Here is a 24,520-nt window from a genome sequence, read left to right as displayed (position 1 = left end):
TAGTGTAAGTTACATGAACTCAAATCTGTTACATGATTCAAAAATTATGCGAAAAAATTATAGAGCTGCCATATATGAAAAAAGTAAACAAAATAGCTTCTTACTTCAAAAGAAATTTCCCATTAACACTTCCTTCCTTCAAATATACCACCAACTCTTTCATTTAACCCTATTAAAACGCTCATATATCCTTTCAAAAAATCACACACACTTGCTTTTCTCAAGCTTCTCACAGTGAGCCACACTAATCTGCAAAAAAAAAAAACACTTCTTCACCAAAAACAACACAAGCACAACTTTGATGAGAATTTGCCAATTTGTCAGTCGAATTATTGCCTGAAAATCGTTTTTTGCAAAGACTCCCACAGGATCAGTACGCAATGCGAGTCACTTTGTAAGTGTAATGAAATCGATACTCAATTTATGTGTAGTGTTGTTGTTTTTATTTTTAGCAGTTGCGCTTGTTTTTCGTTTTCACCAACCCTGCTACACTTTGTAGACTTGCTTTTGTTTTTGTAATTTCGCTTATTGTATACAATGTGGTTAGGGAATTTGCGACAATTCTTATTCCCACTAGCTGCTTGTAAAGGGGGTAAAGCAAAAACAAGTACAAGGTATGAGGTATGCAAAAACAAAGCCGAGTACAAAAACAATGGTGATATGCAAAAAAATTAAAACGGAAACGAGCTTAACAATCAGTTGGACAGCAGAAAGTATGTAAATACAAAACTGACAGGTTTGACAGTTGAAAAAAATATTCCCACAGGACTACAGGATGGATGACCAGTTAAGTTGTGAGTTTAGTAGAAGAGAAGATAAGATTGAGGTGGACTGAATGGATTAAAAGTTGATAAAAAACAAAAATTATAAAAAAATTACTGAAAAAAACAAAAAATATTAAAATAATTACGAAAAATTTATGAAAAAAATTATAAAAAAAATTAATAAATAAAATTAATTAAAAAAAATAAACAAATTAAAAAAATATATATATTGTGAAAATTTATGAAAAAAATATTTAAAAAAATTAGTAACAAAATGAATAAAAAATTATGAAAAAAAAAATTATAAATAAAAATTATAGTAAAAATATAATAGAAATTAATAACAAAATTTTAATAAAAATTAATAAATTATAATTAAAAAATATAAATAAATATTAATAAAATATACTATAAAAAAATTAATAAAAATTAAATAAAAAAACTAATTTAAAAAATTATAAAAGAAATAATTTATAAAAATTATTAAGAAAAATTAAATAATATGTGTTATATATTAAAATAATAAATAATATATATTAAAAGAAAATTAAAAAAAATATATATTATAAAAAAATGATGAAAAATTTGTAACAAAATGAATAAAAAAAGTAAAAAAAAAAATATAAATAAAAATTATAGCAAAAAAATAATAAAAATTAATAAATATAATTTAAAAACATTAATAAAAAGTCATTAAAAAAGGAATTAAAAATATTATAAAAAAATTAAAAAAAAAAATTAAATAATTAATAAAAATTAAAAAAATTTAATAAAAATTATTAAAAAAAATAATTTAAAAAAATGAATTAAAAAATTAATAAAAAAAAATTAAGAATCTAAAAATCTCTACAAGCACACACGTACCCTAGCAACCCAGCCACATAATCCCAACTGACTAGAACTAAACCTTACCTTGCCCTATACAAAACCTTGAACAACATATTTACGCCAACCGAAGTCCACACACTTTATTATGTGCAACAATTTAGCCATAGTTTGAGCCAATATTTCAACCTCTACACTAATTTGCATACCAGACAATCGTAACAACAACAAACACATAAGTATTTGGTACGCTTAAACGTCCCACTTAACACTTAATGTGGCTACCAGTTCGCCTAGTAAAGTATGTGCTCGCCGACATGAAGACTCATCCTGTCCATCTGTGTCTGTCCGTCTCTCTGTCTGTTCATCAGTCCGTTGTATGGTTTTTGTGTGTGTGCATGCCGACAAGCGACAAGTTGACAGCTGTGCTGTTTTACTGCTTTTACTTTTCATATTGCATTTTTCACGCCTGCTTTGTTGCCATGCACGCTCCCTCATCATTGTTATTTCAAAAGTAGATTTAACTATGGAACACTTGTGTGTATGTATGAAAGCAGGAATGTATGAAAAAATAAAAAAAAAAATCACCAACAGCTTAAGCCGGAAAGCAACGAGTTGCCATTCAATTGAGCGCAAAGGCAAAAATGCGCTGCGAATTTCCTGATTTAAAATGTGGCAGCTTTTTCAGTGCGTTTCATAATTTTTCATAACTCAGTAATTTTTTTTTTCAAATTTTTTTTGTTATAATTTACGGTCTTCAAGTTCAGTCTGTTTTTGCGTGCATGCATGTAGTCGTAGTCATTATTGCATTTTCTATGCACAGACATGTAGATGCATGTATACATATGTATGTTTGTGCGCTCTTCTTCATCACTTAGTTGCCGCTGTCACGCTGGTGGACAGTCTGTGACACTTGTAGGCCTGCAGCGCTGCAGCACTTGACTGACAAGTGAAGGTGCGCTTTTTTCGACTGCGCAACTTTTGCATATTTCCGCTTTTTGCTTCACAGCACTATTGTGACATGTTTTTTATCTACTCTCGTATATATGAAATTTCATTTCATTATGTTTTTTGCGTGCTTTACATTATATTCACACACTTTTGTTGTAATAAACTACAAGTTTTTTTGTTGTAAAGTATTGCAAGTGCTTTTATGGTCCGGAGCGAATGGTGTGCCTCTTCTTTGTGGCAACTTTGATTGAGTTGTTCGCAGTTTTTTTAAGATTTTTTTTTTAGATTACGAGTGTAAACTTTCATTTACTTTTAAGCCATTTTAATTTTTGTTATCCTTTTAAGTTTTTTTCTACTTTGGTTATCCTTTCAGTAGTATTTTTTATAAAATAAATTTTGTAAATTAAGTGCATAATTTATTCATTGCACAAAATCACTACTGACAGATTTTGAAATATTAAACCTTTAATAAAGTGCAGCAGCAGTGCTGAGAATCTGTCACAAAGTCAAAATATTTTGATATGTGTTAATTTAGTGAGACATTTTTTATTTATTTTTAGTAATATGAATAATTCTGGAGCAAATTAGTTCCATGAAGGGAAATTAAATCGTTGCTTTCAAGAAAAATTAAAAAAAAAACATAACATAACATAGCATAACATAACATAACATAACATAACATAACATAACATAACTTAGCATAGCAGAACATAGCACAACAAAACTTATCATAATAAAATAGCATAAATTAACATGACTTAACATAACATTACAAGACATAGTATCTCATTCCGTGACATAGCATCGCCTAACATAACATAGCATAACATAACATAATAACATAATATCATAGCTTGCTGACATAGCTTGACACAACTTAACAAATTACAACATAATTTATGATAAATTAACTTAAAAAATCACAGCATAACAATGACTCGCATAGCATACCACATTTTTACGTAACATAACATAAAGCAATACTTAATCATATTATCCAAAATTTCAGTAAAATCTCGCTGCAATATATTGCCTAACCTTCCTACAATTTCTAGTCCGTCACATAACCACACATTCCGCAAGCATTTTCATTATGCAACAACGCCAATATATTACTGTCAGCTTATTGCTTGGTACTTAAGCCCTTCATGCCAAGTAGAAATATCTGTCTGTATATTATCACAATTTTCTTCGATAATTCCTTCACCATTTGCACTCATACCTCATTTGTATATGTACTCCAGTATACCCCACACACCTGGTGGGCGTTTGTGCGCCGAGCTGTTGATTTACGAAATACACCCGCTGGCAGCTACTAAAACACCGCCTACAACCACTTCACAACAGCAAACACACTTATTGCCGATCATTTATTTGAGTATGTGCTTTTTGGCGCATTTCATTGTTTTGACGCATAAACCTCAAAGTTTGACTTGATTTATACCGTTGCTGACATTTAGCGCTCGGACGCTCGTTTACTTGTCTCATAGTAAATGCCCGCCAGCGAGTGAGTGCGCATTGAACGCGTAATAAGCAAAAAATCAAAGAAGCAAAATAAAACAAAGAAAAAATAGATAAAGAAAGAACGAATATTCGAAAAAAATTAAAAGCAAATAGCTAAACCCTCATAATGCTTTATATGGTGGCACAAATAGTCGTAAATTGTGGTTTGGCATTTCTATGTGTCTAGTGTATTGAGTTTTGTTGTTGTTTTTCTCTAATACAACTATTCATACCTGCTGTAGTTGGCGTGATATATATCGATGCTCTAAGCCAAGTTATCTGCTGTGCATTGTTGTTGTTGGACACACAGGTATGGAATAGACACAATTTGGTACAGAGAACTAATGTATGTATATGTGTGTGTCTCAAAGTGCCAATATTATAGTACATTTATGCATGTGAGTGGGTGTTTGGTGCTGTCGACCAGCTTTTGTTTACACTGTCGGCATAAATCTTAAACATAAATAATAAAGAGTAAAATTTGTTATGGTTTTAATGGGAGTTTATTAGGGACACTTATGCCAGCAGTAGAGTTTTCAACATAGATATGTATGTATGTACAAATGTATGTGTCCTTTTATGAAAGAGCCAGTGTGATTGGGAAAGGCATAAATGGTTGTAGACTGGCACAGAAAATGCATTACAAAACAAAATTTGATTCCTAGAAAATAAAGCATGTAGACTAACGGTAAAAATTACAACAACAACAACAGTTTAAGTTATTGTAAGCATTGACAACATTTTTTGGAGTTAAGAAAATATTAATATTATTATATTATTTTTAATTTTTTATCTAGCTTATAAATACTAAAAATCGCATGTGATAATTTTTATGCTACAAAAATATATCATGCAATATTTTTAGAAAATTTCTAAAAACTAAATTATTTCTATAAAAATTGTAAATTTTTTTAATTTCCAGAAAAATTTTAAAATTTTTTATGCTACAAAAAATATATCAAGCAATTCTTTTTAAGAATATTTCTAAAAATTAAATTATGAATATAAAATCAAACAATTTTAATAAATTTGAAGAAAAGTTGCTAGTTTTTCAATGTACTTAAGAAATTAATTAAAAAAAGATAAACACAAAGGTTTGAATTTATAAAAATTTTGATTATTAAAAAATCAAAGGAATTGTTGGCGGAACCCTATGTTTAAAAAATGATAAAAAAAAATAAATAATAAAAATATTTTTAAAAATTTAGACAACTTAAATAAGATTTTGTAACTGTAAATTTCTAAATTATTTTCGAAAATAAAATTTTTTTTCGAATTTGCTGTAGTTTTAATATCAATGTAACAACATTTTCTCAAAAAAGTACGCGAGCAAAAATTATTTTTTCAGACCGATACCAACGACAGATAACCAATGTGTCGCCAATTAGCGCATTAAATACCAAAAATCGAGCCTTAAAAAAACTTTAAGATTTTTTCCTCAAAAAATCACCAATAAACCATCAAGACTTGCACAGCATAGCACAGTTTTAAAGTACAAAAAAGGTAAAAATAGCAAGAAAGATACACAAACGCACTTCATATTCAACCAAAGATTCAAAGGGATTATAGGGCAGGCAAAGTAAATCCGATTAAAAGAGAGCAGTACTGCTAATTGTGAGTACTAATAAGACACAGCAGAGTACCTCTATGACAAAAATGCAGTTGTGACACGTATGTCTACGAGTACAACGACTGTCTACGAGCACACAAAACAGTTATAAAAAAGGTCAGCAAATATTAAGTGCGGTCGATTGCACGAAATCCTTATTAATCTCGCTTTAATATTGGTTAACTACTATTGGCGTTAAAATGCTGACCACATAGTACAGTTAGCAGCAAAAACAATGTCACCCAGATTATCCCGAGTGATATGATAAAGCTGAAAGGGAGTGTAAAACTAGCAAAATACCTTCACTTAAAGATAACTAATGATAACCAGTGGAGGCTACGTGGCATAAACTCAACTACCTGTCAAGACGCAACGGGGTAGGTTCACTATATGCACTCATGAACCGCTCATGCACACGTATTGTGCAGGAAGCTGCTCTTCATACCAAATATATATACGTCTATTGTAGCGCATCTTCTCGCTATCGCATGTGTACGACATTGTCTTTTTTCATGATCATCATTAATTTTCTATCGATTCAATACATAGATATCCATTCTTTTATCTACATTTCTTGATTGTTTGGCGACGCACTGAATTCCGTTGAAAGCGCATATGCACTCGCATCTACAATGATAACTTGCGTGAAACAAAATTCGTGAAAAAAAATCGTATAGTTGTCTATTTAAAATTGCTCCTTCGTGCTGAAAATTGTATTTCCTGGAACTAAGAAACACGCTAGAAAACTAGAAATAGAAAACAGGTGAGTTGCGTGTAACCGGAACGTGAGCTGCGTGAGCAAGCGAAATTTTCACATTTTTGACAAATAAAAGCGGCGGTATTGACTGAGATTTCATCGAATTTTATTTGCTTTCGATCTCTTTATGCTTATTATACTTATCACTAGGGTTACTAGGGCACAGGAAATTAAAAGAATACCTATTAACCATCTTCCCTTTGTGTCATAAGCTGGCTATTTAGAAATTTATATGTACAAATGCGTGTTGAATAAAAATGTTTCGTAATTTTATGGCTGTTTGTAATGAAAGCGAGTTGATTCTTAAGAATTCTGTAAACATTTGGTGATATCTCTTTAATTGTATAATATGTAGAAGAAAGTATTTTAATGCCATTTAATGGTGACTTTTGGGATTTTATTTGCTTTTGTGTTGGTGTTAAATTAGTAATTTTAATAGCGCACAAAAAGTTGAATAGAGGAATGTCAACTCAGAAAAAATAATAGATGGCCCATAATATATAGAAAAATTATTAGAAGAATTCTGTAATTTTGTTTTGGTTTTTTTTTCAGACTAATTTTTTAACAAAAAATAATTTTTGACTTTTAAGTGAAAAAATATGCACTGTCATATTTCTTTATGATAACAGAAGACTATCATCCCAAATAATTGTCAATATTGAATAGATGACAGATTTAAAATATATTTCTAAATTAAAAGCAAAATTTGTATACTGAATAGTAGCCAATATATAATGAATTTATTTGAAACGAAGAAGAATAATAAAAAAATCCAATTTATACTATAGTGTTCTACGATATATGCATATATTTTCATTCAACAGAATTAAAAAAATATTTTTTAGAAGCAAAAAAAAATTTTTTTTTTTTAATTTCTTAAGCCAACCTTACATTCTGAAAAGATGAGCATAAACAAATAATTATATCTTTTTAATTTAATTTTTATGAATTTCACGCTGACACACACCTAAAATACTGATAAAAATAGTCTTAATTAAAAGCCAATGAAAACACTATAAGCTTTCACTGAGCTTTCGACAGCTTGCGTTAAGACTTAAAGCTATCTATTATGAGATCTACTACAAATATTTGTATTTAATAAAAAATCATGCAATCAAATTATTAAAGCAAAGATATAGACAAATAAAACCATATTTATAAGTAAACACTTGAACCCAGACAGCAACGCTACAAATTAAATGAAATATTTTCAAGAGGCCAACTTCAATAATTTCAGCTACAAACAACATACGAACAACAACCCTGAGCACATTCTACACTAACAATTTTTTTAATAATTTCTCATTATTTCTCCCTCCACATGCTAGCTTTCTTGAGGCGCCCTTTGTATTAATTTGAAATGCAATTAGTAGCGCAACGGATTGCTTATCAGCCGCCAGCTACAAATAACGCAGCAGAGGCAGCGAGCAAATGACGCACAAATCAATGCGCGCAGTGGTTTGGTTGGCGCCCGCAGCTAAAGCCATTTAAGGGCAAATCAAATGGAAATCAAGTGAATTAAAAGCATACTCGTACACATTTTTGGGTTGCATTAAGTCGTCAAGCAACAAAAGAGAGAAAAATTAATACAATCACAAAATAATATAAAAACTGAGTGTGCACGTGAGCCTCAAAGCCTCAGCAGATGCGTCACACAACCATCGCGTAAAAATATATGTTACTCACTACACAACTAGTCGCTTAATCGACGCGCAAGTCAGTCAGTCGTTCAACTTGCGCGTATAATGTTTTGATAGCTCAATTGTATGCATACAAAAGCCGGCTATATAACCTCGAGCGGCTGGCTGGCTTATCGCTCAATTGCTATTTCCTTGACTATTAATAGCCAGCGAAGATATATGCCGCACTAGTGCAAAGTAATAAACAATATGCGGTTAATAATATTTATGTCTTTATATAGTACATATGTATGTGCAATGATAAACTTTACTATCTACTTTGTAACCGGAATTGCTGCATTACCGGGTTCTAAAAATAGCGCAGAGATATAAAATGTGGGTTTCGCATGAGTCAAGGTGAAATGTGAAGGAGTAAAAATCAAATAAATTAAAATAATTTTTATAATACTCGATAAAATGTGTTAAGCTTTCATTATCGTGGGAGCTTTCACACTCATTATATACATAAAGCTTATGAAAGCAAAAGGATGTATAAGCAATCGATTTCAGTTGCTGCTTGAGCTTTCAGACATTTTAAATTGATTTAGTAAACATAACTTATGTGACATGAGCTTTCATTGCACACTGAGTGTGCTTTCATTGAAATAAAGCATAAAAATGTTGAGCGTTAAAGGAAGATATTCTTTATTTATTTCTTTTAAGTGGAGTTAATACTCTAATTTTAAATATTTCGTAAAATTTCACTTAGAGTAGAAGCTCAGCGTAAGTTAGAGTGAAAGCTTTGTAGATATAAGCTTGCTATATGGCATTTAAATATTAAATGTTTATTTATATCAATAGAAATATATCAAAAAAGGAACTTAAAATATGAGCTTTCATTACAAGTGTAAGCTTTTCATTTAGAGTGAATTTCTAAACTGGTGGTTAAATTAGATTCAAATCTGCTTTAAAAGCTTTCACCATTACGACTTCGTTCGAATAATTTAAATGACAATGAGTTCGGGGAAAAAATCTAGAACTATGAAAGCTTTTTATTGTCATAATATTTAGGAGCTTCCATTACAAGTGAAAGCTTCTCATTAAACGTCAAATGACGAAATGACAAATTCGTCAACTTTTGGGTAAAAATATTAAACTCAAATCGGCCTTGAAATCATTCAGCATTACGACTTCTTTCGATTAATTTTGCGGGAAAACTTTAACACAAAGAACTATTAAAGCTTGTTACTGTCATAATATTTACATATTTATTTAAATGATTTACAATTATTATTTACTTATCTTATTTCCTTTACCTTTAACCACATAAATTGCATTATAGGGGTATTATTGACCATTTTAATTCATAAAAAATATTCACACTCATGGCCAAAGGTGTGTCAGCACTCGAGACAAATGGTACGTGCCGATGTTTGACACCACACCGTAGTAAAATTTAATTTATAGATAAATATTTACCAAGCTTTGGCATAATTTACAATTGCGGATACTAAATGGCAATTTACTATTGTGCAAAAGTCAATAAATTGCATGCATAAATGCATAAGTAATTCGATTTTCAAATACATATATGTTGCATTAGTTATTGTTGAGCCAGAACAATGATACTGAGATTTATTGCAATTAAATACGAATAATTGAGGGAAAAACACTCAAAGTGCTAGATGCGGAACTAAATTTGATTTGAATTTTTTTTGTTTCAATTTCAAATATTTTACATTTAAATCTCACATAAATGAATTCTTTAGCAACATTTTTGAGCGCAAAAACTCAGCATGTTGCGAAAAAATTGCAACCAAAAAAAATTTGAAATTTTTTACAAATAAATTTGCAGTCAACCAAATCAGTGAGCGCCAACAGGTTGCTTGAATATGAAAAATAATAGACACGATTTGCTCAAGCAAAATGTCATTTGACAAATATTTATTGAATTTAGTAAATTTACATATGAATTGTTTCCAAAGTTTATAGAGTTATGCCTTTTCATTGTTGCTTTGTGGGTTTATTGCTTAAAAGCTTTTGTGTTCATTTTTTGTGTGCATATTTTATCAACGCGAATCGGCTACTACAAAATATGTTTAGTGTAAATGGGACTTTTTTCAACTTCTCGATTTCTGCGTATTTTTCATTCATTGAAAAAAAATTTGAATATTTTCAATGGCTATCAATTTTATGCGGCACATATTTTGTATTTCATTTACTCAATGAATTTTTGTGTAGCCAAGTGACCTTGTTTGATTTTCGACGTTTTGGCATTTTTATGAATGAATATTTTTAGGAAACGAATTGTTTTTATAATTTTAGTTGATTTACAATTAATGCTCATATTAACTCAAGTGAAATAGGTTAATCAAATCACTTGGTAACTAGTTTTGTTCACGTGTGTAAATTGTGGAAATTTATGCACCCCAAAGACTGTGTGGCACAATTTATGTGAGAAAGGTATTGAAACAAGACAAGTAAGTGATATTTTCAAATTATACATACATACTTTCTATGCATTAATCAGCAATTTAGTGTGTGAACTTATCAGCAAATTTCAAAATATTACATTTATTAAAAAAATTAGAAATATTTTTAAAAAGCTCTCCAAAACAGAAAAGCTTTATTTTTCCATGTAGAATGACAACAACATTTTTTTGGTTAGTTACGTTTCATTAACCTATACAATTGTTAATTAACTTCTTAAGCTTTTACTTTTCAGATTTAGAGCTTTCACAAATTTTAGTAAGCTTTTACTTGCAAAAAAGTGTATCACATAATTAAATTTCTAATTGATTCCCTATGTGCTTAATATTTTTCCGCAAATAAATACACAAATTTATTAAATAACGAAATCTTTAAAGCTTTGCAAGCTTTCACAAGCAATTTAAGCTTAATAAGCTTTCACAAAGTTAATTAAGAAAGTTCTTATGACATTAAAACTAAACAGCGTCTTATTTGAAATAAAAAAAAAATATTTCTTTAATTGACATAAAAAGTTATATAGTAAAAAGCTTTCCTTGCAATTCATAAAAAATCTTGTTTCATCTATTTCACTTAAACCACAATTTATATTTGACCTTGTTGGATTTTAGTACAGCTTTATAGCTGGTTAAGTACTTGAGTATAAAGTATAAAAAGTTGCTGTTGCACTGCTTTCAAGCTTTAATCACGCGTTTAAGTAGCATAGAAAATCTACCGTAATAAACTATAATTAAATATTTTACTACCACATTAAGGCAATTATTTTTGTCAATATAGCAAAAAGGTCAAAGTGAAGAGTGTAAGTATGGGTATTATAGGTATAAGTATAGCTATGAGTATAAGTATAAATAGAAAATCAATATAAAGTAGAAGTATGAGTAAACATACAATTGTGAGTACAAGATTTTGTATGAGCATAAGTATGAGTATAAATACAAATATAAGTATCAGAATCAATATCAGAAAAAGTAACGTACAACATCCGGTATCAAAAACTCAGAATTCATTTAAACAAATAAAATTATTAATCAACAAGCGTCTCAAATTTGTGGAAAAACCAACATGACAACAATTAAGAGCTTAGCGTATAAGCGCTTCATTAATGTGAAGAAAAACGTCAACACAAAATGTGAATAACCCAAGGTAACAATAATGCAATGGAAAAAAATTTACATAAAAAAATTAAGCTCCAACCTCACAGAAATTCTCCCATACGGTCCCTCAGTGTAACTCATGCATCTTTGATTGCCGCTGCAGTCTCAACTGATATGTAAATGGAAATGTTAATCAGTTGAAATATATTTATATAAGCAACTGTAAGTCTCACTGCAGGGCCACTTAATGCAATATCAGCAACAACAAACACTCGGTATATTTATTAACATATACTCTCTTTGCTCAATTGGCTCGTAAATGCAGTGACCTTATGTGGAAAGGGCTGCCACAAGTAGTAGCTACTTATGTGGCATATGCTTGAAGTATCATTAGTGTAGAGTTGAATTGAAAAATATTTATAAAAATATTTATGCAAGCATCATTACATACAAACATTAATTACAAACTCACTTAACTACATTTGTGCAGCACTTGTGTCTGTCTGCCTGTCTGTCTGACTGATAGCGCTTCTTCTCCAATCCATTAATGAGATTCTTGTAATTGTAATTATTGTGTACATATTACAGGCACTTCAGCATGTTGTTGACTCAGCTGTGCGCGCTTGTAACATGTACTTTAACCGTTAGATTAACATATTTGTAAGTGTACTTTAGATTAAGTAAATGTTGGAAAATTTTATAAATAGAAATTAGAATTAACATTTACATTCTTTTTGGGAGGAAAACATTAGATGTAGGTTTAGCTAACGTTACATGCATTCTAACATGAAAATGAGTACATGTGAAAGCTTTGAAGGCAGTGAAACAACTTCAAATGGAAGGAAGAGAGCTCACATTTTCCATTTTGAGAGAACATCACGGCAAACTATATACTTTGGTTTTACAATGTTAAGATTAATGAAATTAAAACTTTGAGGTTTTGAAAGCTTTCACACTGTCTTTTAATATCAATCACATTAAGCTTTAAAGATTTTGAAAATTAAAGAACTTATGTCTATAAAAATGTAGACTTATTAATTTTATGTGGAAGTTCAAATAGTTTTTTTTTTATTAAAGCTTTTTAAGTGAAAGCTCAATAGCAATAATATTTTTATATTATATATTACATTTTAATTAATTTAAATAGAGTGTTCCAAATTAAAAAAAAAACAAATAATCAAAGCTAATGATAATAGTTTATAAAGCTTACATCGAAAATTCGAAACAAATTTCTTCAGACTGTTTCCATTGATTTAGCATCAAAGCACGTACGAGCTCCTGCTTATTAGAATATTTACGACTTTCATTGAAATATTTATATATTTTTCATGAAAGCTTCAGTGAAAGCTCACAAAGTTGTTTAAATAAGTAAGTACTTTAAATTAAATTTCTCAGTGAAACGATGCATGTAACGAAAATTATATTACATTACACAAAAAATCACACCACTTCTAGCTTTTGTTGTTGCTATTTAATTACAACAACCATATTGCAATTCACTGCCATATGCGAAAAAAAATGCAAGCTCATATTACATATAGTACAATTACGCTCGTCAAACAAGAAAATCAATAAATTTGCACAACAATGCGGAGCTATCATGCTACAACAACAACAAATTGCAACTACAAAAGCCAAGCAAATCAATTGAACAACAAAGTAATGGGCAATCAATAAGTCAACTAAGCGTTAACAACACAACAGCCAGTGAACAACAAACAACAATAATAAGAACAACAACAGCAACAATATTGGCAACAATAATGTAGCAATTAGAAAGAGTCAACGCGCTTGAACTGACAAACAAGCGGACAGACAGACAGACAGCCAGACAGGCATACCGACAACCTGAAAGCGTTAGAGAACTTCAAAAGGCAATCACAATCACAGCAACAACAACACGCACACCGGCGTGTCAAGTGAATGGCGCTTTTTTGGTATTTTTTTTTTTCTCAATGCTCGCTTTAATAATATTTTCAGTGATTTTATATTAATGTTGTTGTAGTTGTGCACGGCTTGGGCGTCTATAAATTAAATTAACATAAAATGGTTAGAAAAAAAGTGGCAAATTTGTTGGCACGCTTTGACCGGCTGCGAGGAAAAAAAGTACTCTTATAGCAGTTATTGGCTTGGCATACAAATTGTTTGGAATTTTAAGCGATTTGTTGTTGTTGCGCGCGCAGCATGCTTCTATTGGCTTTTATTACTCATGCGAGAAGGTGCAGGCGCTTAAGCGTGTCGGTATGCTGGGGGATTTTTTTTTTTTAATTTTTTAATATTTTAATATAAATATTTTGAAGAATTTTTTTAAACTCTTTTTGTTGCGTGTAAATATTTTTTAATACAATTTTTACTAAAAATATTTTAATTTTTATTAAAAAAATAAAAAAATATTAATATGAGATTTTTTTATTTTTATATTTTAAATTGTTTTAAATAAATAAATTTAAATATATATATATATTTTTTAAATTTTAATAATATAATATAAAATTTTTATAAACAAATATGTTTTTATTTGGGTGAAAATTACATTTTATAAAAAAAGATATTAAAAAGATATTTTTTTCATTATTATAAATAAATTAAATATTAAATTAAATTATTATTATTAATTTAAATTATATTAAATAAAAAATAAATTTAAAGAAAATGTTAAATATTTTTTTTTATTTTTTTTTCATTAATTCAAAAAATTATTATAAACTTTTTCATCATTTTAAATAAATTAAATATTAAATAAAATTATTATTATTAATTTAAATATTACTAAATAAAAATTAAATGTTAAAAAAATAATTATAAAAAATATTTTTTAATTTTTTTTATTTTTTTTTTGTATAAAAAATTCCGTTATAAAAAATTTTAATTCAAAAAATATATAAAAATTAAAAAAACTTTGTCATCATATTTTTTAATATTATTTTCAACATATTCTTCCGCTTTATAATAATTTAAGCCCCTCAAGAAACACTTCTTTAAACATTAATAATTTTCGCTTAATTATATTACCATCTGGTCACCCTAGTAAGTATAGTGAATGCTGTTGAAAGGTTTCATTTTGTATTCATTCTATCGCTTTTTGTTAATATTGATGATTTTCAAGCGCTACTTAATAAGAGTTAATCCTATAAAACGCTTGACTTTAGTCTAATTTACGAGACTATTTGAAGGGTCAACTGTTTTTATTGTCAAATATGTAAATTTAATAGAGCACATATGCCTATAGAAATATTTTTTTATTGCTTTTCAAACAATGTGAGCGTTGAGTGGCGGTTGAAAGAGACATAAAAAACCACTAAAAATTACAAAAAAAAAATATTTTCAAACAAAAAAGAAAAAAATATTTTTAAACATAAAAAAGGAAAAAACTAAATTTTTACACATTTAGAAGGTTGAACGAAACTATTTGCATATAAAAAAAAGTTCAAATGCATACAAATGCAAAATTATAAACCTACAAACACGCGCAAATTATACAAAAATATTCCAAACGCACAAAACAAAAAATCACCAATTATTTGCAGCTTAAGCTGCGCAAACCAATTATAAGCGTATTAAATGTATCAATATTTTCATGGACAAGCATTCAGAGCTGTCACTCATTTCAATAATGCGCGACGGTTAATAGTAAAGCGGTTGTCTGCTATAATGCCGCATTTAATTTGCAAATACAAAAACAACAATAACAATAAAGCAACAAAATTTGCAATTGCACCTAACATTTGGCGCTTTATTAAATATTTCGCATTTTCTCTCGGGCTTCGATTTGCGGGCAAATAATTGTTGTTGTTGCTATTATATATTTTATAATCAATTTTGTTGTTTTTTATATTTTCTTTCAAAAGTGTCAACTAAACGGTAATTAATTTATGCAAAGCACTTCAGCATTTTATAATAGAATTACAGCTAAATCTGGCTTAGTCAGCAACTAGCATATCTACAAACACACACAGCCTCATACACTCCTTCATACAGTATTTCAGTATTCTTCATTGAATATACAAATTCATTGAATATCTTTGCATTGCAAATATTTATAAACAATTTCTTGTTTTCAAGTGCCACTGTGAAATTCTTGGAATGCTACGTTGACGCACAGACGCAGCTTCTGTTTCAAATTTAATGTTTAATGAGTAAGGGAGCTATTTGACATGACAGTCATTGGACTGCAAATGATTTGCATATTTTACTTTTTGTGCTTTTGTCTCTGTGTGTGTGTGTTGTAAATAGAGAAATGTCAGCGCAGTGAATGCTGACAGTTGTCAAGCGGCAGTTGGTGCTTAGAAAACGAGTAATTTATGCCTGCCCACTGTTTGTATGCGTTTGAGTTGGCGTTATTGGCAAAAATGTGGAGTTGAAATGTGTTAAAAATATAGTGTTTTGAGGAAAAATATGTACTTGTGCTTTAAGTTACGTTAAGTTTATTCTAAGTTTAAGTTAAATTTACTAAATTTTTACTTTCAGTATTTTTGCTTTGCATATTCATCTTTTATTATTTTTTAAATTTTAATTTTGATTTTTATAATAAGTTAAGTTTCATGTTAAGTTAAGTTTTAAGTTTAAGTTAAGTTTTCTTAATTTTTATTTGGTTTTTTTTTCAGTTTTTCACATTTTTTATGTTTTTATTTTATTTTTATGTTAAGTTTAATTATAATTTTATGTTAAGTATTAAGTTTATGTTAAGTTTATAAAATTTTTTGTTAACATTTTTTTCTATTTGTATTTTTTAATTTTTTTTTTTGGTTCTTATGTTAAGTTAAGTTTTAAATTCATGTTAAGTTAAATTATAAGTTTATGTTCAGTTTTAAGTTTGCGCTAAGTTTTAAAAAAATGTTGTTTAAATTTTTTTCTATTTGTATATTTTATTATCTTTTTGATTTTTATGTTAAGTTAAGTTTTAAATTCATGTTAAGTTTTAACATTACGTTAAGTTGTCACAATTTTTTCACATTTTTTCTACATGTATTTTATATTTTTATTTTATTTTTTACGTTAAATTAAGTTTTAAGTTTATGTTAAGTTTTTAAGTTAAGGTAAGTTATGAGTTTAAGTTAAGTTTTAAGTTAACGTTAAGTTTTCTAAGTTTTTGTTTTTTCTTTTTTTTTTTACAAATTTTGTAGGAAAACTTGAATTATTTACTATATTATTTTTATATTTTTATTTTTTGTTTTTGTTATTTTTCTCATACCATTTATATTCGTTCACCTGTCAAATGAAATTGATCACCTTGCATGCTATGCTTGATTTAGTGGGCGCAGAGCATTTATAAATCCATATAAATAAATGAATTATTAATTGAATGATTTATAAACTCAAATTTCAAGCAATGTGTGAATATAAATAATTAGCATAAAAGCAGCAATAAATAAATAAGAATTTATGGCGTAGGGGAAATGAAAAGGTGTGAAGAATGGTTTATAAAAATTGTTGGTCAAAAAATTAAAAAAAATTAAAACATTAAAGAAAAATAAAGAAATAAATAAATAAATAAAAATATAAAAAATGAAAAAAAAAATGTTAAATTAAAATGTAAAAAAAATAAAAAAATTAAAAAAAATATAAAAAATTAACATTTAAAAGATTAAAAAAAAAATTTTTAAATTAAAATGTTAAAAAAATAAAAGAAAATTAAAAAAAAAATTTAAAATTAAAATGTAAAAAAAAAATAATTAAAAATTTAAAAAAATTAAAAAAAAATAAAAATTTCAAAAAAAAAAAATATAAAAACTTAAAATATTTAAAATTAAATTACATTTTTTTTCTTGCAATATTTGGGGTGAAAAAATATTTTTTACATTTTTATGCCCGGTTTCACAGTTCGTACTTAAGTTGTGCCCAAATAAAATCTTAGCTAAGCATTGTTGTTGACTGAGTAGTCATTTGCGTTTCACAGTCGATGCTTATTTTCTATAAAATTCCATTATGATATATGGCAGCACAATGAAAAGCATTTGTTTACAAATACCATCTGACAAATTGAAATTATTGTTGATGAAAAACAACTTTGCGACGAATAAATTTAGAATCTGGGAAATGGTTGGAAACAATAAAAGGACACCGAATTTCACCGCAAGCGAGTGGGGGCACCTATTGCAACTCGCAGGAAAGCATATAACCGTCATTGATTGCAAGAAATTCCAAAAAAAATTTCAGCAAATAATTTTTATTTTATTTTTTTGACAAATAAGTCAATATTCAAAACAAAAATCAGCTGTTACTTAAGCACTCCTTAAGTCTCCCATTTTCAGTACTTAAGCAGAACTTAAGTATCAACTGTAAAACGCAATATTTCTGTTTTATCTTAAGCACAACCTAAGCACTGACTGTGAAACCGGGCATTAATATATTTTCTATCGAATTTTATATATATTTTTGCTTTTTTCACTATTTTTTTATTAAAAAGTATGCATTTTTATTTTATAAATTAATTATAATTGCATCTATATTTTGGTATCAATAATTCCGCCTTCCAAATAAGCGCCAATTCTTAGAAATTCAATAATATAGCTATCAAAATTTTTGATTCAATAAATAAGCACAATAAAAGTGTCATTCTTTGGCACACAAAAACTAGATTTTAAGAAAACCCCAACTCACAATATTTCTCAAAACAAACTAGATACTTGTAGTGTACCATAAATATGCCATTAAGACGCCTCAATATAGTACAATCAACCTGCTAACGAGCGCTGTTTTTGGTTTTCATTTCGCTTTCCGCTTGTGCGAATGACTTCAACGGCTTACAGTCGGCAATGAGGAACAAACAATTTTTAACCGAAAACATTTCGTTTAACATTTGAGAGACTAATTTGAGTTTGGGAAACTAATTCAATTCCGTACAAGCTATTAAATAGTTAAATGTTTATATTCATCGTTTGTGTGGTATGTATTTAATTTCATTTGCGCATATTTGATTGTTATTTATGATTTTATTAGCATTTCATTAGCATATCCATTTGAAGATGGTCGGAAATACAGAATATTTTTGTCGTCCGCTGTTGGTGGGATCGCAGTAGGTGGGTTATTTGTGGTTGTATAACGAGGAAGTGGAAAGCAAATTTTTTTTAAAAATTTTTCTTTATTTTAGTTGAAATCTGGAAACATTTTAAAATTTGTTTTGGAATGATTGGAATGATATTTATGCTATGCTGTGCTATGTTGTGACATGTTGTGACATGTTATGTTATATTGTGCTATGTTATGTCATATAATGATATACTTTTATGACATTTTATGCTTTTCTATGCTATGTAGCGCCATGTTGTGCTATGTTTTGTTATGTTATGTTATGCTGTGCTATGTTGTGAGATGTTATGTTATATTGTGCTATGTTATTTCATATAATGATATACTTTTATGACATTTTCTATGCTATGTAGCGCCATGTTGTGCTATGCTGTGCTATGTCCAACATATGTCATTGTATTTTCTTTTGTTTTTGGTATATCATACTTTGTTATAATTTTTTTTTATTTATCTTATGTTATGCAATGCTATGTCTAACTTATTTCTTTTTATTTTTATTTTATTTTTTTTTTAATTATATTTTTTTATATATTCGTAATATACATATGTATGTATGTTATGTTCTGCTATGTTGTGTCATGTCATGTTAAGCTTAAGTTTCTTATATCGGAATCCATAATACATACAGCCAATAATTATAGCTACAGTCCAACCACTCAATTAAATTGATTATAGCCGCAAACAAATACTCGGTATGTAAGCCAAGATTTCCCACTACATTCCTATCTAGGTCGCTTACATAATTCATTAAGCATAAACATAGTTTCACATACGTAATACATGCGAAACATGAAATTAAAAAGAACAAACTCATATTTTTATTAGAAAATTCCTAGCAACACAACTGCGACTATAATGAACAGGTATTAGGCGTTGATGATAATTATTATGAGAAAGACAATCAAAGCATAAAGCTTAGAAGAGATTCAAGTGAGAGCTTCTATGGCAATTAGGAGTCGGCGCTACAGACAACATATGGTAAGCTGTAGACTTTGACGGCACAAAGCACTATAATTTCAGATGTTGCCTCAACAGAGGAAAGAATGAAGAGGAAGAACGGAAGATGCGAAGCGCGAAAGATGCGGAGTTTAAAGTTGTGGAAGTAGAAAAAAGATGCGTAGAAACAATGTTAAGGGCGGTGGCAAGCGTAGCTGAAGCAACAAAGCTAGTTGCTTGCCACACGGTGGTATTATAAAATGAAGTTGTTGTTGTTGTTAGCATATATTAGTTGTTGTTAGCATGTATTAGTTGTTGTTGGAATATATTAGCAAGAGTGGAGCGCGTGTTTTAGAAAAGACCACACAGCGTTTCATTCCACTTCATTCCATGACTAACAACAACACAACACACAACCATTGCCAGCAAAATATGTGTTATGCCATATATTATGCATAAATAACATGCAACAACAAAAACAATCAAAATATTTGCACTAAATATTGCAACTAACAACCGTTGAATTGCATTGTATTTATATTCTACAACTAACTGTTGATTTACTATGCAATTATTAATGCGCTAATGCATTTTGTAGCCTACTTATTGGCGCCTAAACAAGCGCAAATGCGATTTATGCGATACATTTAATGCGCATTGCAAAGTTTTATAATACACACACGTGTGTGCAACAACAAAAGCAAAAAAAAATTACAAAAACAAAAACAACAAAAAAAAATTACAAAAAAAAAATATAATAAAATGTTGCTGTGCAACACGCGCTCATGCACTTACCTTTTATATTATCCGTTGAACAATACAGTGTATATATGTATGTATGTGTTGAGTACAGCAACAGAGAGTTCTCGTTGAAATCCAATAAATAATTACGCCAAAGAATTGTGCAACTATTTCAATTAACGTAGCAAAATTATTACGCGGCAACTCAGTGTTTATGTAAGCAACAACACGATGTTGCTGTTGTTGTTGTTGTTGCAATGATCCGCTTGCACTGCAATGCACTGCACACAAAGTCACAAACACAATAATCCACAAGGTCGTGCTATGTGGCAATATCCGTAACGAAAGCGTTGTGCAGTGGCACAAGTGTAAATTATCTGGCTATGCTATGCTGTGCTATGTGCAGATATGCATATAATTATTTTTTGTTTTATTATTCGCAATTATTATGCCACAATATCCCTTTTGTTTGCACTGTATTGATTTGCTTTTGTTTTTGTGATTTATTTTCACTTGTTGTTGTTGTTTTAATTTTTATTCTTTGCTTATTTTTCCAATGCGTAATCCACTTGCGGTGTTAAGCTTGCCGGGCTTAAGGCGATTTCACTTGATAGGCGGCACGGCACGCACGTTTTGCACAAAGCTTGCAATATTTGTTGCAATTGTTGTTGTTATTTTCTTAAATGCACTCTTTGTATGCGCAGGAATGCAGCACAAATGACGTGTTGCATGGAGAGAAAAAATATGTCTGCACTTGTCATTGATTTAGCAGTTGTTGTTGCTACTTTTATTGTATTTTTTATGCTGTCTGCAAACACACCGCGAGTTCTGGCTTTAAAGCGACTTGTAGAACGGCCACAAATGGTTGAAGAATGCGGTGTTTAAAGATTTATGCACAGGTGTTGTTTAAGGTTTGTTGTTGTTGTTTGATTTGATTCTTTTTATTTAACACAAAGTCACTAGAGATTTTAGAAAACTTTATTTTTTCATTTTTTTTTTTCGAAAAACTTTAACTCACAGTTACAACAGGTTTTTGCACTTTTTCTTTCATTTATTTTTTGTTTTTCGTAATTTGAAATTTTTTCAAAAACAAATTTTCGAAATCACTTTTTTTCAAAACACTTTATTTTCGAAAAATTGTACACATTTTTCCAATACGAAAACGGCACTTTTTAAACTGTATGCTTACTTTGCGTATGAAATTTTATGCAACACTTCATTCAAACGCTTCATTTCTACTGGCGTTGAAGCAATTTCACATGCGAATTTCGTACCACACACGTCACGCTACTCAATCAGACTAAAGACTAGAAGTGCTAGCCGGGATCGTGTATATCGCAGCGGCAGAAGCAGCGCTCACTTGTAGAGTGAGTGAAGAGCAGTGTGTGACTCAGGGGAGAGCGCACCGGTGAGCGTACACAAAAACGTGTTGAGAGAGTGCAGAATTGAGTAACTACAACATAAACACTCAAAATAAACCGCTAGCAACACAAGTAGGCGTGTCATTATACTCAAAAACCAACAGCAACTTCAGCACGCAACATGTTGCCGGCGGCTCGTCAATGACCGTTTGAGTGTATTTGGCCGCTCCGGCCGCATACGCTCAACAATTGCATGTGGGCGCAGTGGCAACCAGTTTTGAAGTTTTTGGTGTTTACACGCGCTCAGAAACATGTGGGTTTCTGGCTATGTGTGTGTGTGTGCGACTGCAGTGTCATCATACACAGTGATATGGGTGATGTTTCTCTTTATTTTTTTGAACGCGTTCCTGTGTTGCTAGCTGGAAAGGTAGGCGGCATTTGTCCATCATAAAACCGGCGCACACTTATCGCAGCACGTTGGCGTTAAGCAATTAAGAAAAAAAGGGGGAAAAGGTAGAAAAAAATCAGGTTCTTTTAAGCGTATTTTGTTGCTTTTTGGCCAACAGTTGCTTGTCAACATTTGCGCACGAATGTCTATGGTTGTTGTGTTATCAAGCGTTTGGATAAAAGTATTCTAATGACGCTTTTTGTATACAGTGGAGGCATATCACTTCGGGTTAATGCTTTTTTAACATATTCTTCATGCAACATGTTGCTGCAACATTTCAATAAAATTTAATATTTTTTATTATTGTGCATATTTATTAAAACGCATGGTTTTCAAAATTATTTTTGACCGCAACATGTTGCCGCAACATTTTATGAAAATTTAATGTTATTTTATTAACGTGTATAATATTTGCATATTTAGTGAAATGTATGCTTTTAAAAATTATTTTTGGACCGCAACATGTTGCTGCAACATTTCATAAAGATTTATTAGATGCACAGAATAGAAGCTTGTAGGTTTGTTTTTCTCTTTTTTTGCTGATTTACGATTTTCAAAAAATATTTCTTCCGCGCAACATGTTGCAGCAACATTTCGCGAAGAATTATTATATACAAATTATAACCATATATTATTTTTTTATTTTTTTTGCTTATTTTTAAACATAAAAACGTTCACCGTAATATGTTGCCGCAACATTCGAAAAAGATTCATGATAGGCACATTAAAGCAGTTTTTATATTCTAGCTTTAAAATTTTTAAAAAGCTATTCTCCCGCCCAACATGTTGCCGCAACATTCCGTGCACATTAATATGCAAATTCTACTAAACCATTAGCAATGCGCGCTTTGTAGCTTTTAGTTAGCTTGTGGGTCGCCACTAAATATGTAAATATTATTGTTTATACTAGACAACTTCCTTTTCATTTCAGTTTCTCACATTTTAATTATTGCCATTTGAAATTCTCATAAAACTCACGTAATTTTTCAATTTTTAATTTGATTTTCTTACACACACACTTTGTTCTTGTGTTCTTTTTGCTGTGTGGTGTTTGAAATTCTATTGCGAGTGCTTAATGACCTACGAAAGGAAGTATTTATATTTTTATTAGCTGTCAGGTAGTGTTGTTGTGGCATAAAAATTAATATATTGACAATAAAAAAAATTGAAGAAGCAAGTGCTTTTGGTATTGAAATTCAGCTGTTGTTGAAAAGAAACTGTTATATTTTAGTATATCTGAGAAGGTGAAATAAAGAAAGTTCAAAATTCGAAAATATATCAACAAAAGGTTTTCTCAAGGTTCCATTGGCCGTTCTCAAAACGATCTTCCGAACGATTTCGGGGTTTGATCCAAACAAGAAAAGAAATATATAAAATTTGATAGATTTGTGAAAAAATTTAAGAAAAGGTTTAATCAATTCGAATGATCTCAGAAATCTTACACTCGACAATATACCACCGTGATCCCATGTAGCTAGGTATAGTGGATGTCAGATGACGGAACTAGGCATTTAGGAGGTCCGTTGTGATCCCATGACGATTAAATGAAGAAAACCATATGAGCAAAAGGAGGAAGGAATAAAATTTATGCTGACCGATAATCAAGCAAGTATTAGATTTGCTTGCTCAGTTCTCTAAGGAAGGGTAGACATCATATCCAAGAGATGATTTCAAAGTAGCAAGATCCGCTTTATTAAGTTTGGGAGGTGGAGAATGAAGCTCACAAATTAATGTCAATCTTTATTTTGTTTAGATCTTTCAAATGTTTTTCGTGTTTAAAACTAAACTATTGGTTTCTGGCCTACACAATTTTAATGACTATCTGTATCTTGATTGGGGGATGGGGTCATATGTAGAAGTTCACGCAAGTGAGGAAAGTTTCTGATTGCCATTCACTTGGGAGTGGCCAGGAACGATTCTTTTGCATATGACTCAAGCAGCTCACGACTTCCGGTTTTAGACCAAGTATCCCCTGGGTAGCTAACAGACATCCATTTGGAGGCGAGCTAAAGTGAGAAGGCGAAGCCCGCTACTGCGGTTGTGCGTAGGGCTTGGGACGCACCACATAAAAAAATCTCCCCAATGAAAACAAACACCGAGCCTCGGATTTTCGGCTATAATCGCTTAAAGTGGTTCCTACGCCAAATATAAATATATATCTTGATATTATGTTATGGTCAACGTTTCTCCCAGTTAATAAATATTTGTATTGAGAGTAAGAATCTGAAATCCTCTATAATTTTCGCTAATCAAAAAAATCGATGGTTCCTAACAAAGATCCTATCCTATCAAGTCTTGGAACTATAGCAAAAATATTTTGGGTCAGCAATGAAAAATTATAAAATATTCATATTTATCTTGGATATGTCTTTTTAATAATTGATTCTCACGACGCA

General features: G+C 29.8%; 1 protein-coding gene across 3 annotated transcripts in view; it reads right to left on the bottom strand.

Annotated features, from left to right (window-relative positions):
- The window catches only part of LOC128920086 (uncharacterized), a 143,526-nt gene that overhangs the window by 43,555 nt on the left and 75,451 nt on the right, over positions 1–24,520 (bottom strand). For 2 of the 3 annotated variants that reach the window (XM_054226470.1, XM_054226469.1), the window contains exon 1: positions 20,370–21,633. The exons of the other annotated variant lie outside the window; for it this stretch is intronic. The gene's annotated coding sequence lies outside the window, so the exon portion shown is untranslated. Of the gene's footprint in view, positions 1–20,369; positions 21,634–24,520 lie in introns of those variants that run through there. 3 annotated transcript variants of the gene reach the window in all.

Source organism: Zeugodacus cucurbitae, chromosome 3, assembly GCF_028554725.1.
Source record: "Zeugodacus cucurbitae isolate PBARC_wt_2022May chromosome 3, idZeuCucr1.2, whole genome shotgun sequence".
NCBI classification, from domain to species: Eukaryota; Metazoa; Arthropoda; class Insecta; order Diptera; family Tephritidae; genus Zeugodacus; species Zeugodacus cucurbitae.
Note: the sequence above shows the minus strand (reverse complement) of the source record. Positions and strands in the feature narration are given on the sequence as shown.